We start from the raw sequence: 18,952 nt of genomic DNA, 5'->3' as shown, positions 1-18,952 counted from the left end.
CTTTCCAAATAAACATACCGTTTGTTGCACACGTTTAACCATCCTAGTTTTCGAGATATTTAACTCTGAAACCAAGGTCTCCTCCTCTGGACACCCTGTGTCTGGTGAGTGGAAACGATCGTGGACACTGTTGTGTCATTTGTGTTGTCTGATGATGGCAGAAGGAACAACTCCACGCAGCATTGCTGAGAGGATTCGAATTTCATCCAGGGCATCGGTGCTAAGTCTGCTTATCTGGAACATTACGCCAACACATGTCTTTCCACTATGGGCCAAAATTATTACCACCACCAGAATTCAAACCGGCTACCTCGAAATCTAGCGCCACCGCAAAGACGTGCCTTAGCGACCTTTCTTCTTCTTCTTCTTCTTCTTCTTTTCACTTCGGCTGCGCAGGCTGGTTCCATACTGGGTATAACACGGTACACACGCCTAATCTTAGAGTGGTAATGAAACGTAATAGGGTAACTCCTCGTCTGCCAAGCAACGTAGCGATGTGATAAGCGAATGTGTATTGCGAGAAGGTCTGCAAAGAGCCTCCTGCTAGCTCCACGAAGCGGCCACCATCAAAACGCCTGTTTATGGACAGCGGCGTTCGCACTCCACGTCAAGCAGCACTTGCGTCATAACCACAGCAGTAGCCTTATTACTTCCCTTGAACTCCTTACAAGCTACCCAAATTGCCAGCGCATGTGCTAGCCTACGGCTAATTGCATGGGCTAAATGATGACCGTTTCTGGTTTATACTTTCCTGTCCACACAGAGGTCATTACACACGAAGCAACTGCACTGTCCGTTTATTATAGTCACTGTCGTCGAGATAAGTGTTTTATATTCACTGTCTTACTAGTCTTGAAATTTTACATGTAAGGGTGAATTTCTTAACTCTTATCACAGTTCATACCGTTAGCAATAGGCTGTTTTATTTGCATTACACGGAAGCGAAATTAATCATAGCAGAATATATTATTGGTCATGCATTATTCGTCAGGGAATAGTTCGTGGAACTAGAGAGTTATTAATACGTCGAATGCTGGTAATCCGCACAGTTTAGAATGTAACAGTTTGCCTTTGGAACAGTCTGACCAACACAACGACTTAAGGGAACCCCATGAAAACAGATCAGTAAGTCTGGAGAGCGAAAAATTTCTCTGAACGTATATTCTGCATTTCTATAACTTTTCAGCTCGATCGGATTCTTCTGTTTGCTTTTTTTTAAATTTTCGTATCACCACCACCACCACTACAGCTACGAGTACTGAGCGGAAACATGGAAAGCGTTTTACATAGTGGCAAAAATAATTCGTAGATACGTGCAGAAGCTATTCTCGCATGAACTGTACTCCCGGATGCTAAGCACAAATACAAGATTTCACAGAAGCTCCAGGTCACAGAGGCGATTCCTACTTCAAGACCAGCGTCCGTCGCAATGATTCACGAGAAGCAGTATCTCCTCGAAATATTTCAGCACGACACAGCACAGAGAGATACGCAAAACACAGATCCAAGTACTCACCTTGAAAAGGAGCGGATGGCACCAATGAGTGTCGAACCTGTGAACAATGGAAAAAAGAATCATATTGTACTACTTCAATGAGCAATGCTGCATTAGTCGCCAGTTGCAACATGTTATCGACATGCGTACTGCAAGCTATGTGCTTTATGTGTAATATGCTTTTGTGTCAAGTACTAACATGCAAATCCTTGTAAGGTGTAAATAAAGTTTCGTTTGGCAATCTCGAAAGTGGCAGGTACATACAATCCTGATGCAGGAACTTCCTCACCGCTTTTCTGACAAGAGAGTTTTCGTTATTGTTTATGCCGTCGCTTATAATTATAAATATTTTTTCTGGAGGCCAGTTCTAATACTATCCACTGTTCTACTCAGCATTATTTGAAGTAACACATGGCGCAAGTTTCCAGGAGCAGAGGATAATAAAAACGTAACAAATGCAGTCATATCACCACCTGTTGCATAATTGTTGAAATAGCCGTATGGGTTACTAGGTGTGTGTCAAATAGGCCAATTATTCGATATCTAACAGGGACGCCTAGCGTAGCCATGAAACGTCAGAGAACATTGTGTGACAGTTTTTTTTTTCCCCCATGACGTGATGTGTCACCTCTAGATGTTTCATACAAAGACTTTGAAACACAGTGTAAAGATATTAGCTAGAACAGTGTTAACATCATTCTCAGTGTATTCCACAGGAAATTGACTGACTAGATCAAGACAAAGAGTGCGAAGTGTTGCCGATTTCATCGACCTCGTGACCCATACCCACTTCTTGCGGAAATTTCCATCACTACGGAGGGGACTTGGCGCTACTAGTTCGAATCGGCATAGGACAGGCAACTATGACAGTCTCTGTTAACAGTTGTCTGCACCACATAAATGGACTTCCAATGACACACATCAACGCAGAAACGCAACGTTTGCTACAAATGTCCAGTTGCTTTACAATGAATTATGCTTTGATCAATTGCGATTACTATGAAGGCGAATGAACTTATCTCCATTGTATTTACTGTTCTTTTTACACCATCCTGTAGTGAAACTGTTTGCATGTGTCTCCAATCGCACAAGTGGGTCAGTGAGTTCCGCCGAAAGACGAATAATGTATGTGGCTTTCTTTTGTAGACTGTGCAGCTTGTTATGATTTGCAGCTCTTGTCATCCGACACTGGAAGCAACGCCTTGTTTATGCACTCTGCCTTCTCTAGCCATCTCCGTCATTTGGCTGTAGTTGCTGCAGTTCATTCCACTGATAATACTTTGTAATGTTTTTTTCGCCAGTATTTTTTCACCTAATATTTTTTATGGAACTTTTGTCGAACAAGGTGTCGAATAAATTTAGTTTATCTCTCTAATCTCTTAGTGTCTGCTCATCAGATTTTTTTTCAGACAAACTTTTTGTGGCTCGTCCCCAGAGTCACATTTCTACTGCTTCAATTGTTTTCTTGTTTCCCCCAAGTCCACCCTAAAACGGAAGAAAAATAATTTATTTCTGCTTCTACCGCAAAGTATTTCTATTAACATGTGTGACAGGTTTCGATGCCTTTACGCACCGTCATCAGGTCTAAAAACGAGGGAACAGTGAGTGCGGACAGGACAAACCGGCCGCGTTCGGGATGGAAATAAATGGTGTTACTAACAGTACTGCTGCCGCTACATCCCACTGATGACATCACGATTTCAGAGAAAGCCAAAGATTTAAAAAATTACATTACAGTCAGTCCCGTTCCTTCGGAGTACTGCAAATTGAATATATTTTACCAACAAGCATTTCTCGCTTTTGCCGTCCTAAGCGTACTGCAAATTACCACACTTTTTCACCAGATGCATTTCGCTTTATTGATAAATCGTTTCAATAGTAAGAAAAGGAACAGGAAGCGCCCATATTATGACGACTATTGCTTCCTCCTTCCGTTGCCAGCAGAAGACTGAAGCTGATAACTTGTAAGCAGTTTCATTACTGAATTTTTTACGGCTTCTATAATTCCACTTTATCTTTAATTGCAATTATTTTCTGTTTGTGCTTTAACTTCGTTAAACACTCTATAACAGGTAACTTCACAAAGATTCCATTGTGGCTGTGTATGTTTAGCATTCCACCACAAACAAAGAAACGTTGATGTAATTTCTCATCGGCTGAACATGTGGAACGAGGAGGAGACAAAAAGGTATGCAGGTACAGCAGCTGACTGCATTTTTAAATTTTGTTATCTGATGAACACACGTCTACGACTTGCGTTGAAGTAATAAATACGAAGGGCAGTCAGTAAATAATGTAACTTTTTCTTGGCCAATTTCGGTTGAAAAAAAAACGGAATTGGTTGTACAATACCCTGAAATATTCCTGCTTCATCCCCTGTAGTTTCATGAAGTTCCTATAGGTGGTGGCGCTGTACGTAGCCTTCAAAATGTTGTCTGCAGCGGAGGTGCGTTCTAAGCTGATAATTGTCATCGAGTTTCTTTAGGCGAAAAACCAGAGCAATACAGATATTCATAGGCACTTGCAGAATATCTATGGAGACCCGGCAGCGAACAAAAGCATGGTTATTCGTTGGGCGAGGCGACCTTCACTCGTGAACAAGGCGCGCAAACGTGTCCAATCTCCCGCGTGCTGGCTGGCGGCATACAGCTTATGATTCCTGCAACGTTGTTTTCTTTCTTATCCAGCCTCCAGCCAGGATCACCTCCCGACTTCCATCTGTGACCGAAGAAGGATGCAGTACGCGAATGATATTATCGAGGCAGCTGGGCGGTGGCTCCGACGTCTATCAGTAGAGTGGTAACATGCAGGCATACAGGTTCTCCCAGTGAAGATGCGTAAGGCTGTCGCATTGAAGGGAGATTATGTTGAAAAATAGCGGCTTGTAGCCAAAAGAGTGTTGAGTAATGACCGTACATTCGAAACCGGAGTAAAACCAACCCACCTCCAGGTGAAGATGATGTGTTGCATTACTTATTAAACGCCCCTCGTATCTAGGAAACATTTAAGTTTAATCACAGCGTACAGCGTCTCCATACGAACTCTGTGTGTGTGTGTGTGTGTGTGTGTGTGTGTGTGTGTGTGTGTGTGTGTGTGTGTGTGTGTGGTGATTGGGGAAACAGCTGACAGTTGTGCCAAGTAGCAGCGGCCCGCCCCACCGGAGCGTTGCTGCGATCGGTCAAAGGTCAGCGTCAAAGTACATGGCAGCGCCCTCCGGGGGCCGGACGGATTGGTTCGCTACCGGTCACGACACGGCAGTTGCAGTGCGCCACAGCTTCCACATCTGACAGGACTCTTCACCCGGACAAACCCTCATTGGGGAATTCGCCGTAGTTCCGCCATCACGAGTATAAATAAACCAGATTGGCCGAATCGATATGCACCGTAAATTAGACTTTCCTCGCAAAGCGAATTGTACTTTTCATTTGAAATTAATTAACCGGGCAAAATTATTACAGGAGCAGTGCATTTTTAGGACCGCCCTCTATCAGAATCAGTAGGGTAGTATTTCCTATTTCGCAGACAAAGAATATTAATTTAGGAAACACTCGTTTCTTCGATGCAGAAGCTACACAGTCAAGGAAAAAAAAAGAGACAGAATTGCAGTAAAACTAGTTTCAAAGAAGGTATGTAAAACGAGTCCTCATTTTGGAATGTGGTGGTTTTCTCTCTGTACTCCCTGTAACTTAAGAGTAATTCACTTGCAGCGTAATCATGTGGATGAAGCTGTAGTTCTCCAACTTTTTCCTCCGAATGTGGAAATATGTTTTTGTTAATCACCCACACAGGGAGAAATGATCATTGCAATAAAATAAATCAGAGCTCACTCAGAAACATTTAAGTTTTTGTTTTTCGCCTGCGCTGTTAGAGAGTGGAACGGTAGAGAAATAGAGTGAAAGTGCTTCGATGAACCATCTGCCATTGTGAATTGCAGAGTAATCATGTAGATGTAGATCTAATTTTGCCATTTATGCGGTACTGAAATGAACTCTGAATTCACAATGTAAATATAAAAGCACTGATATAACAAAAATTAGACAATTTTGAAGTTTAGCTTCTCGTCGAGGGGTCTTTAGAGGGAGAGTACCAGCTCAAATTAAATCAGTATAGCGAAATAAATCAGTAGCTCCCTTTCCAAAAACCGAGCGCAGTGGTTAGCACACTGGACTCGCATTCGGTAGGAAGACGGTTCAAAACCGCATCCAGCCATCCTGATTTAGGTTTTGCTGTGATTTCCGTAACTAACTTCGGAGAAATGCCGGGATGGTTCCACAAAGAGCACGGCCGACTTCCTTCCTCATACCTTCCTAACCCGACAGCACCGATGACCTTCCTGTTTGGTCCCCTCCCACAAATCAACCAACCAGCCTTCTAAAAAGCTGTACATGATTTGTGGAAAATCGGCAAAAACTGGAAGTTGATCTGAACCTAGCTCCCACCGAATACGAAAACAGAGACACCAATTTGTATAGAATCCGCATAGCAAATCCTATCCTGGAGCCACGAGAAGGTGAGGAGGAGGAGAATAAAGATATTCCTGGCGATTATATTAATTACCACTGCCTCAAAACTCTGTTGGAATAGGGTAATACTATAAAGTTTAATATGTTCCACGAGATCATCGTGCACATTTAAAAAAGAAAAACAAGCTGAACTTGCGTTCAATTGAACTTAAGTGACACTCCCCTATTTTCGAAGAACATGATATATTACGAAGACGCACTAGGCGTGTAGTCTATAATGAGCGGGCATGAAAAAGGTTGGTGATTTGAGAACGGCGAGTATAGGGGGCACCAGCGTTACTTGAATGCATAGCTTTAAAGAATGTGAGCAACATTGGAACAAAACAGTATTTGCGGAACAGTTTCATGTCATCAACACAATTTGTGATCCTGTCCAAACGATTACGCACGATACGCTGAAACATATATATGCGCAGAAATTGTTCCACTGTGAAGTGTGTTCCACATTGTTACACTGTTTACTGATTCCTGATTACTGGTTCCCGCCAGAAGAAGTAGGTACTCAAATCAGGTCTCTAACGTGACTACTGAAGACGGAATAATTACAGAACCCTCAACCGGCCAATAGGACAGACAGTGAGAATATTGTGTTTTCGTTGATTTCATTAAGTTTTACGTCTTCGTCAGAATTCGCACTCATATTTGGGAAGCATTGTACGTGTTGGCAGCGACCGTGAAGATGAGAAATAGTGCAGACAACCTACTACAGACTAGCCGAACATATTCCGAACTAAAACCCAACGGGGGTTAGAATAACTTCGGCATAGAACAGCGTCCAAAATGGAGAAAGGTGAAAAACTAAAGACAGGAAAATAACCATTAAGAAGATTGAGTGCTGGATCTCAACGCCACGCCAGAATTCTAAAACAACCGACAGAGCAACCAATAAACATAGAAATTAAGAAGACACCCATAGTGACGAGATACTTGTCTAAATCACGAAAATCTTTAACTAACAAAAGGAACGATCTGCCGAGGCGAAGGGGGAAGAAAGGGGGGGGAAATTTATGAACAAGTAACTTTGGCGGAGCAGTAGAAACTAAACGTTTTAAGAATTACCAACAGAAGAATTGGAATTACCGAGATAATCGTTTCAGTCATAAACTAATTACTTTTAGGCCTACACGTCTTTCTTTCATAGTTGAAGTAGTTCCATGTATTTCACGCTACAGTTATCCTACGAGCTATAATAGAATAAGATGTTATCAAACATTAACATTACAGCAGACTACGAATAAAACGACGATATAAGCGTCGTATGTAGAGAGAACTGAAATGTCACTGCTTGCACATTTACTTAAAAACGATATGAAACAAAACACGTAGAAACAAGAATTCGTAAATACTCAGGCAACGGAACGATAAAGAAATACCTCCTAACAGCTGAATGCGACTCAGAACGTAGAACCGAGTGAAAATTAGCGCATGTCACGCATACGTCCCAGCCATATTCCTTCATTTGTGCTACCAAAAAATTCGGAACAAACGTGCTTTTCGTTGACAGTTTAGCACTCATTTCGAAAACTAAAAGTTGCAATTAGAATTTAAGTTAAACTAAAACTCTAGGGAACCGAGGAACTGACGTAGACCCCATGGGGAGACTATATGGAATGCATCGCGCAAGACGAAGATGAGAAAATTAGAGAAACTTAAAGTATCTTCGAAGTCTTGGACAAAAAGGGGAAAAAAAGAGAATATTAAGTAGGCAGACGGGCCAGGTCTAATAGTTTGGAGTGTTCGCGCTATATGGTAATCTCTTCTTACCTTTGGTCATTTAAATGCGAGTATCTGCCAGATACCTTAACTTTGGTCTATATAGGTTGCTCTAACATGTAAGTTATGCGAGTGTGCTCTCTAGTTTCCCTTAGAGCAGGGATATGCTGGTTAATAACAGCCATCGTGTGACATTGATTTCAGGAACGTTCCGAAAATTTCTTCTAGAACAGATCCACTAGTGAGGAGACAAAGAAAGTAAGACATATGTAGGCAAATCCGTCGTTAATAATAGTATGGAGACGCAGAAAGTGGAATAAATACGGAGAGGAGAAGGCAGGATGCTCATATGCACGAAGAGATGGGTGTAGGTGACAACATTCATTGGTCTTTTTGGGGGGGGGAACGGCACTTCACTTCTAATTTTTTAGAAACTTAAATGTCATTGGACACACTCCGTAAGAAATATTTGTTTGAAGAATCTAAAATGTAAAACTTATTTGGTCGAAGTGTTGTCTCGACGAAGTCTTTTGTGGATATGCTGTTACGTCATCTTACAACTCCAAATCGCTGAAGGCTGCAATAGACGTTTCCTGTTGTAGGCAACGTTTGCTTTCGTGCTCCATCCTCCTACAGGTACCTGTCCGCTAAAAGCGCCCTCCGTAGTGACGGGAGGAACGACTGTCACGCAACGGACCAACTGTCGCTGGAACTGCTCGACAGTGATCGATTCCCTCTCGCAACTGCTGGGGCTCGACAGCTGAAACAACTATCTGACGGCCAGGTTGCGACTGCCAGGTGTGGTATATAGCGTGCGTGGTAGGGCCTGTACCTTATTTCCGATATTATGTCGAAGAAATGGCAACGGCGACGATCGTCTAGTACAGGCCGTGTTTTGTATGATCGCAAGCATAAAGATTTCAGAAAGGTGTTTCGAAAGGATAACGTATGGGAGATCATTTTTCCGAGCTGTTAAAGCGGTATCCTTTTGACATAGCCATAGCAGCTCCAAGACCCGATGCACACGAGCGATTCATCATTCCGAGCTCGCAGCGTTTTAGCAGTACACGTGAAACAGTGGATCCACACATTACTGCGGTGAAGCTGCGGGCTTGTCGCGAGGCCGCACAGAGACACTTGTGCTGTCAACAGTTGTTTCTTCGCAGCAATCTAGAGGGTTGCCGCGAAGCAGCAGTCGTCGTGGGAGAATTGGACTGTGCACACGTGTTCGCAACATTAACACACTGCTGTCTCATCCCGAGTTTACTCGTGTTTCCCCAGCCTTGCTTTACTGAAGGATCTCGATGTAACTCTTGTTTTCTGCACACTGTCGGTGGATGCAACCTGCTCTGATACATTTTAACTATTTCGTCGATTTGTATTTTTAAACCAGTACTTAACGTATCAAACTTTGCCTTCATGCCTTGTCATATAGCATTTTCACTGTATTTCGATAATTCGTGTTGTTGCTTTTTCCGTTTTGAAGTTCCTCCACCTTTGAGAGATTGCCTTGTTCGTAAAACGGAAGGAAATCGACTGAAATATTTCAGAGGTTTTTATCGATGACGTCCCTAGTGAGAAAGAAGAACCCTATGACGGTGTGAATAAATTAAACTTCCTGGCAGATTAAAACTGTGTGCCAGAGCGAGACACTAACTCGGGCCTTTGCCTTTCGCGGGCAAGTGCTCTTCCATCTGAGCTACCCAAGCACGGCTCACGCCCAGTCCTCACAGCCTTACTTCTGCACAGAAGCTCCGTTTGGGTAGCTTAGATTGTAGAGCACTTGCCCGCGAAAGGCCAAGGCCCGAGTTAGAGTCTCTGCCCGGCACACAGTTTTAATCTGCTAGGAAGTTCCGTATCACCGCACACTCCGCTGCAGAGTGAAAAATCTCATTCTGGTTGAAATGAATTTTTCCATGGTTTCGAGGACGATTCCAGTGATGGTGGCATTAGAATTGTTTGGAAGCAAGAAGTGGCAGTGTTTTCAAGTGATTCCGACAATAGCAAGTCTTGGCAGAAGTAACACATTTAATCGCAACGGTAACAGGTTTCGCCAGAACGTGACGGTCTTCAGACCATTAATACCATGGTGGTAGACGCTGGCAGTGAACGGAGCGTATGTCGTGGCTTCAAGAACTGTCTGTTGTGCAGTCTGGCACCTCAACGGTGAAAATGAGTTTATGGGGAGCCACGATCTTTTACGAAAATAGGAACAAACAATGAGTGTTTATTACTGACCGAAGCAAAATTCGGCGTGAATGTTCTTGTCAAACACTACTTGTGGTAAATTCTGTACACACCCGGAAACTGAAAGAATACTCAAAAAACAGACTTGTTTGCTGGAGAAAGTACAGGGTGTTTCAAAACGAATAATAAGGGAAGTGGCGGATACATATAGGGGGCGCTTAGGGCGCACGGCCTCTCCCCCCTCGCGGGGTCACCCGCATTGCCATCCACGCCGCACTGCCAGTCAGTCCGCACGCTATTCGTTCGTTTCCTTCGTCAGTCGACTCGACTTTATCGAATTAATGAGTAGTTGTACTTTCCTATGTACCATTATCATTTATAATTCAACATACTTCTGCCATCAACTGCTCAAATATGACGATAATGATCTGGCACATAAATTGAATCGGTGCTTAGCTGAACTACGGTTCTTTGAAGATGAACCACTCTTTCTGATTAAAAAGAAATTAATGGGAGAGATTCTTCAATACAAGCAAACGAGTATAAATGCCCTTAATGATAGTGATTCTGTTATGCAAGCGTTGTCTGTTTGTCCTAGATGGGACTATCCTACTTTGCACACGCTGTACAAAATATTTGCTTATCTACCTGCGTCTGTTGCTACAGTACAGTTCAACATCGCGGCCTACAAAGACATGGGTGAGGTCGACAATGTAGGAGGATCGAGTTGATGGCTTACCTCTATTGAACCCTCATCCTGACATATGTTGTCCTGTTGTCCTATTGACGATGTAATTAACCAATTTGCCAGGAAGAATAGGCGCATAGAAATCATTTAAGGAAGAGAACCACAATATGAACTTATTTATATCACAAGATGGCGTTGTCTTATTTGTGTATAATCAGCTTCAATAAACCTTTCTTCAACTATCATGTGACTTAGTTTCTATTACGGTAGAAGTAAAGGTAGCTTAAGATATCTTGAGCGCTCCCTCCTTGAGGTTTTTCTGTATCCGCCGCTATATAGGGGGTTTTACGGCTTCGTGACATTTATTACAATTATAAGTAATACATCAAATGGAAGAGGAACTCAAACAGTCAGTATGTAACAAGCAGTGTCTTTCGGTTACATATTATTCATATATACACTCAATTTTTAGTTATGGCATCCTTGTTTGGGAAACAAATTCATAAAATATGAACACAATTTTCGAACCCCAAAAAGAGCCATAAGAGTAATAACCAATGTATAGTCATTTTGAAACACCATATACATACACTTGCTAACACATCAAACAACATTAAGAACGCATAAATAGCGCATTTTTGTCAAGTAACATCGAAAATTATTTTTCTAGTCAAACATTCCGACATTTTCACAACTTAAATAATTTTTATTTAGACACGTTTATCTATGTACGTTCTTATTTATGCATAGCGAGCTGTGTGTACTCTTTTTCCGAGCGGTTATATTGTTGCTTATTGGCGCGATTTTTCCTGTCACGCCACCAGCTGGCGCTTCGGTCTTTTAGTTGGCTATTTGATTAGTGGAGGCTGGAGGCAGGTTGTTGACGGACGACGGAGCAATGAGAGAGAGGAACGGGTGACGAATGGTGAGCGCGCCATTACGGGGCCTGATTGGCGGTCTCTCTTCCGAGTCGGCTGCTACTTGTACGGGGTGTGGAGTGGAGTGTTCGAATCTACGCTGATGCGCCCAACTGACCATCTCGATATGCGAGTGGCCGTGTGCTGATGTGATCACGTTGATTTTCCCTGAAAACCGCCCATCCTACCTTATTTTTTGGTAAGGCATTTTTGGAATTTTGACACCTGCGCTCTGGTGCTCATCTTGCTCCCGTCAGGCTGGTTTGCCTGCTGTCCTCCGTGACTCCTATTCGAGCTACTAAATTCGCCCTCCACTGCGTGTGAACTGTCCTTATCCACGATATATTTGAATGTATTTTAACTGTTTTCCATTTATTGCAGTTTGTTCAGCATGTCGGTGCTCTAGTAATTATTGCTTGGGTGTGAAATTAATTTGGTTGTAATTACGTTCTATGGCGTGACCACTGAGGTCGCATATCGAGCCTGGCCTTTATGGTAGCTTGGTGCTTGCCCGACTTGTGCATGGATTGTAACATCAGGCATGGTCGTGGTAAGCAAACGCCAGCGGCCCGATGAGTGTTGGCTCATTTTCTGTACTCACGTTGGAATGTCTTGGTGAGATCCAGCAAATTTCTTAAACGAAGGAATTGACTGTGTAACTGTTGTATATTTTATTGCTACTGTGATCGCGTACTTCTGTATTAGCGCTGAATCATTTCTTGTTTCTTTTAAGCTTACTTAATTGAATTGGCTGTTCAAACTAATTTCTGTATTTGTTCATTACTGTTAAACGAATAACCAATTAATCAACCTAATTTCAATTACGCAGACATTGTAACATATAGATTTTGGTAAATGTCTCGGGCGGGTTTCCAGTTGGTATTCTTGTGTGGGAGCTTGGAAATTTACTTATTTGATGCTCAGTCTTGCATGAATTATGACGTCTGTCAGCCCTCGGCTTCCCGAGGAGGCCGTAGCGTTTGAGTCGTTGGCCCCGGCTTGTTACCCACCACCAGTTCACCGGGTGGCTAGCCCATGTCGGCAGAGTACGGGTGTGCGGCGTGGAGTTCCGAATCGTGTCTTGCGCGGCCTCCACGCTTACCACAGCATTTCTTTATAAGTTTAAATAAAAACTTATGGCATTCGGACTTACGTTTAAATGAAGATGTCCGCCACAGTAAGCCACCAAGCCTAGACTCTGCCAGCTCGGCCTTGTATTGTTGCTTGATTTGAAGATCTTTAAATTCTTAACTGTGGATTGTTGTAAATTTTAAAATCTTTGTTAGCTCCCGTTCCAAAATTGTTAGCGACCAAAGGCAGTTTTTAAACTTTGTCATCCTGAACAATTGTAAAAATTATTCTAAATAAGGGCCAGATTTCGTATTTGAAGTTTACTATCTAGTGAGTGGTTTTCAAATTGTTATGGTAATGCTCTTTCTGGAATTGTAGTGAAGTCAGATTTGTCTGGTTGGGATCTTACGGATGCTTAAAGGGCTCTGGAGCTGTATTTTTATAAACTTATTCTTAAGAGGTATTACTTGTCCTGAGAAAGGAAAAATTATTATTTTAAGTTTCGTTCTTTTGGTTTGCTGTCCCGAAATCAATCTGACAGTTGCTACTGACATATGTTGATGTTTTTCAGTATATCTTGTTAAATAACGGATTACCAACTACTGTGAGGCAACAAATGGCATTCCGTGAACACAGCCTGCTCCTTTCTCCTGTTGTATCCCGGGGCGTCCATTGAGATTTCAAATATTTAAATTTTACGTAGAAAAAGCCTAAATACCTGTGTGCTTTAGGATATACCACGATCACGTGCAAAATTTTGTGTCACGTAATGAAAGTAAACACAAAGATTAAGACGATACGAAAGCATAAAATCAATTTTCTTAATAGGAGCGAGCTCGGCCAAAATAGGCTAACTGGACGATGTTAACAGGATTAGTCCTTCCTCGGGCATTTTTGTGCGTGTGCGCGTTGTCCAGCGTAAGTTAGTTTCCGTTAGATTAAGTAATGTGTAAGCGTAGGGACCGATGACCTCGGCAGTTTGGTCCCAAAGGAACTTGCCAAAAATTTCCAATTTCCATGCGCAATGTGCACCTTACTCAGAAATTTAGAACACGCACTCGGCACAATCTATAAATTAATGACGTCATAGTCACAAGGTGGTTGGCAATTGATTTACAAGCACAGTAAAGGGCCTTACGCACCAACCAAAATATTTGACGTGTGTAGCGATGTTAGCCATCCGACGGACTAACTTTTCATATCGGGCGGTTAGTCGGGTATGAGCATCTGACAGCCGACCGCCCCACCACGTCACTCTACCCCTACAACCATTACTGCCTCCAAATTTAGCTGGTGTAGGCTATCGCGAATCGCCTGACAGACGTTCGTCAGCTGTCTGCACGCGGGAAATATACTCGCACCATAGTGAAATGACAAAGAAGACAGAGTGATAGGCTTAAAATGATAGAATTATTGGAAAAGCAGATGCCTTTGGGATATTGTGAGGAGGAATAGGGAAGTAAGACATGAACGACCTAGTTGCAAATCTTCAAACTTCAATCCAGAGGCCACATGCGAATGGCATATGAAAGACAATTGAAAATTCTACAGTAGAAACCGCAATCTGATTACAATGAACAGCAGGCAATAGAGTCGTAAATGTTTTATACATATTAGGACTTCGTTTCATTGTATTCAGCAGCTCAGAACAGCATGTTTCATCCATTCTAAGATAATTGCGAAAGTCAAACGCTCCCACTCTTCAGTAAAAGGGTGTGCGCGGATTTATTTCTTTGCATAAGCCACTTCTTTGCCCACAACTTTCTCTCGGCATTTCTTGGCGTTGTAAGCCCTCAAACCAGCGAAGGCAATTCCCAGTTTCGCTTCAGCAACATCTCGTGGACCCTAAGCTCAGTGAGCTTTCTGTAAGCAGGGATACGGGCATCGCTGAGGGAAGTTGGTCGGGCGTGTGGAAGCCGAACGTAAACTGGTCAGTTCGTTAGTTGGTCGGTACGTGGGCACGGCGCATAGAGGCTCGCACTTCGAGTAGTCTATTTTGAATAGTGAATCGGTCGTGTAAAACGGGCTTAACTGCCAGTCTGCGGTCTTCAGCGCCGCACGTGGCCGCGGCTGGCAGCTGGCTTGCACGGGCCAGGCGCGTGGCTCTGCGCAACAGCCGCGGGCCCCCTTGACCTACGTCACCGCTGGGCAACCTGCCACGCCCACAGCATCGCACCTCGCACTCAGCGCTCTCAATGGCCAACGGGACCCTGCGGTGTACGCACGACCTTCGTCACCATTCTGATCGCTCGTCCTTCCGCTGCTTTTACAGCAAGGTGACTCTTGGCGAGGAGTCTTGACTCGCATTCGGCAGGATGGCGGTTCAAATCCCCGCACGGCCATGCAGATGTAGGTTATTTCCGCGATTTCCCTACATCGTTGTAGACAAATTTTGGTAATGTTTCTTTGAAAAGACAAGCCGATTTCCTTCTCCACTCACCTCCAATCGAGTTTGAGCTTCGTCAGTAACGACCGTCTCGTCGACGGGACTTTAAGCGCTAGTATTCTTTACTTACGCATGATAGAGCAGGTCGAGCTCTGTGGCTACGAATTACTTCAAGAAATACAACCAGCCATTATGTACATATGGCGCTCAGAAATTCCCGTTACATACTTCTAGGACTTGCAGGGGGGAGTGAGTATATAATGTTTTGAACAGGAAAGAAGAGACGAAGGAAGATTGGATTTAATTCCCGTCGACATCGAGGTCATTGGAGCACAAGCTCTGTGTTAGGGATGTGGAAGGAAATCGGCCGTGCCCTTTCAGAGGAACCGTCCTGGCATTTGCCTGTAGCGATTTAGAGAAATCACGGAAAACCTAAATCTGGATGGCTGGGTTTGACCCGCAGTCCTCCCGAATGAGAGTCCACTGCGCCTCCTCGATCAGTTTCTGAATAGCAACCCACGTCGGGACACACACCGTTTCCATTCTAGGGCGGCTTCAAGTCAGACGATCAACACATCCATTTCTGCTTGGGCATGACGCAGTACAGTTATTAGGTAAAAAATCGAAAGGAAACATAAAAGAACATCCACTTATCACTTAAGCACATTTGTTTGTAGTAACACTTAAACATTACGTGTTCACATTACCAAAAAAGAGGAAGAAAAAAAGAAGAACCTAGAATACTATACGTACAGAAGAGTATTGAAGCCTTACACCCAACACCGGCCCAATGTGGCGACCACCAACATTGTTACAGACATTGTATCTACAAAGTAATGTTCCGGTACACACACTCCATCCTAGCTGGTTTCTCTTCGGTTTCTGGTGCTGCGGCCTCTGAGAGGCCGCGCGGTTTGAGGCGCCATGTCACGGATTGCGCAGCCCCGCCCGCCGGAGGTTAGTCCTCCCTCGGACGTACGTGCGTGGGCGTGCGTGCGTGTGCAAGTCTAGGGACCGATGACCTCAGCAGTTTGGTCCCTTACGAATTCACAGACATTTGAACAATGCGGCCTGAACTCGTTCCAGTAGATCTTCCTCCGTCTGCACAGAAGCCTCATGAATTAAATTTTGCCTACGACTCCCAAGAGGGCGCATAAGGTCTCGGCGGCCTACCCATCTTTCATTATATGGCCCACTGAGATGTCTCCGTATCGGACGTGAGAAGTGAAGTGGTGCATCATCATGGTGAAGGATTTCCTGACGGACATTCATTGACATACTTCCAAGAGCGTGTCCAATAAATTTTGCAGGAAGATCAACGTATGCAGCGCCAGTTGGGTTCAGTGGAAGTGGAAGCGGAAGCGGAAGCGGACGCGTTACACATTTCAACGGAATCTGTCGTAAACGTAAATGGTAAGTTTCCGGTTGTGGGTTCCTATTCAAGATAATTACCTACCCACACCCCTCTACAAGTCCTGAAGTTTTTAGCGGGAATTTCCGGAGACTCACAGCTGTATTTATGTTGAGATGCGTTACAGGTGGCCGTCCGCGGTGGTCTCGTGGTTCTAGGCACGAAGTCCGGAACCGTGCGACTGCTACGGTCGCAGGTTCGAATCCTGCCTCGGGCATGGATGTGTGTGATGTCCTTAGGTTAGTTAGGTTTAAGTAGTTCTAAGTTCTAGGGGACTGATGACCACAGCAGTTGAGTCCCATAGTGCTCAGAGCCATTTGAACCAGTTTTTGTGTTACAGGTTTTAGTCCCGTGTTCAGTAGACATGAAACGTTCATATCCTCATCAGTACTACGCTTTTGTAGACTCAACTGCACAGGGCAGCGCTAGCGTTCAGAAAGTGCATTTAAAGCCCGGAACACGACTTGGCACAAAAAGTAACTATCTGCCATCCATTCTCTCCTGCTCCATATGAGTTCCGCTACTGGGCAGACCTGCCATCCAGTATAGAACATGGAAATAGTGCCGCAGCAGTTTCACATTTCGTTACTACCACCTGGCGATTGTTTTTATATATACATATCATCTTTGACGACCTTTTTATATATCATCTTTGACGACCTCGCCAGACAAGAATCAAAGTGGTGCTGCCTGTTTACGATAAAAAGTTCATGCTTATCGAGTATAACGGTCTGTAAATCTGTAGACAGTATGACACGGCAGCCAGTGACACCCTTGAGCCTTCGTGGCCTGACAAAGAACTCATTTTCAGAGTACAACATTATAATCTCCACCAAATTCCGGCAAAGTTATTATATCTTCACTTATAGAAATAGTGTACTTTTATACGACATTGCAGTGCCTGTGTCATTCCGAATTACGATGCAATATTCCTTGGGACATGCGTGCATGTTCAACTGTGTAACGGAATGACAATGAAAGTTTGTGCCGCATGGGGACTAAAACCAGGATTTCCCCTGTTATCTCGAGCGGTCGCCTTACCATTAGGCAGTCCGAGCACACTACTCACGGCGTGGCCCCAACTTCCACATGTCGTCAACCATTTCATGTATATGCACTGCAATCTCCCCTTTATCCGCCGACACTGGACTAGCGACTTCAAAGTAAAATGCCTCCCCTGTACGAGAATATACATGTTGTAGACACATGGAAGTTTGGGTCGGGCCGTGAGTCTTACTCGGATAAGGCGACGCTCGCGGTAAGTAGGAAATGTGGGTTCTAGTCCCGGTCCAGCAGAAATTCCCACGTCGTCATTCCATTATACAGCTGATGGCTGTCCACATTCGCAGCTGCGAATAAATTTAATGTAAAGTGTATTTTTACCTGATTAGCAAGATACTGGCTTTGGTGTAACATTCATTCGTAAAATCAGTGAGAAACTATACACAGCAGCTAATCATCATAAGACGAAAAGCATCTCAAGCTGCAGAAGTATACAGATGCTAGTATAGGCTAGATAAGTAATCCACGTGAATAGGGGAGAGTTAAATCCAAGTAATCTGACAGTCCATTCAGCAGTAAATGAACTTTTAATTCCGGCGGAACAATATTCACAGCTGGTAATTCCGGTAGGTTTGATCAATACACGGCAATATCCTTTGTTTCTTCGGAAGGATCATCGACAGTATCATATACTCTTACTCCACGAGACAATGCGTAGCCTTTTGACGTCTAATTCAACATAATGACGCACCATCTCCTGACAACACACCGGTCATCTGCCTTTGATCTGACTACCTACAGGTCAGATGGCATCGCTTTAGCGACCTTTCTTAACCGATTCTACTTGCTGCTTCGTACCTGACACAAATGCTAAGTTATCCCTTCGATTTTTCTGTCTCGCACTTACCTCATCAACGCAGTTTACACCTTCGTTCAAATACTGCGTCGAAACGGTAGGCACCCTGAGATGCTTCTCATTCTGAAATCACGCTCGGGGAATCAGTGTTCGAATCCCCGTCCAGCCATTTAGATGTAGGTTTCGTAACTCGCTTGAAGTAAACACCGGTATGCAATATCGAAAAACGCCACGGTCGACTTCCGATTTTGTCTTCATTCGTAGAGGGTATTACGCCATTTTTAAAAATTACGTCTAAGACGGAACGTTATCGCACAATCTTGAAACACTGATGTTGAAATCAACCAACCGGCAGAAGTAAGTCTTAATTTTTATGTACTTGTACTACAATGCGGGAGAGATATTGGTGAGAATATGTAATGCATTTTCGTGTTCTACCACGTTGAGTACATTATACTCGTCATGATATGGTGATCACAGTTAATAGCCTATCTGCCATAATGAGTCGTTAATATTTCGAAACGAACTCAAATCACTACTACTAATTTACCTCAAGCGATAGAAGAGACAGCGGCTTATGTTGCACGTCACCTGTATACACACTCCTCTCGCACACATATGCACCGTGTACGACACGCTCTAACTTACATGAACGGAGGTGTTCCGACAGTGAAACAAAATCTATTATGTTCATGGAGCTAGC

General features: G+C 43.6%; 1 protein-coding gene across 8 annotated transcripts in view; it reads right to left on the bottom strand.

The window, feature by feature from the left end:
- Positions 1-18,952, bottom strand: part of LOC126337072 (sodium-dependent phosphate transporter 1) — a 267,042-nt gene that overhangs the window by 147,397 nt on the left and 100,693 nt on the right. For all 8 annotated transcript variants that reach the window (XM_050001410.1, XM_050001412.1, XM_050001415.1 and 5 more), the window contains exon 2: positions 1,517-1,553. The gene's annotated coding sequence lies outside the window, so the exon portion shown is untranslated. The remainder of the gene's footprint in view (positions 1-1,516; positions 1,554-18,952) is intronic.

Source organism: Schistocerca gregaria, chromosome 2 (assembly GCF_023897955.1).
Source record: "Schistocerca gregaria isolate iqSchGreg1 chromosome 2, iqSchGreg1.2, whole genome shotgun sequence".
NCBI lineage: Eukaryota > Metazoa > Arthropoda > Insecta > Orthoptera > Acrididae > Schistocerca > Schistocerca gregaria.
This window is presented reverse-complemented; position numbering and strand designations above follow the sequence as displayed.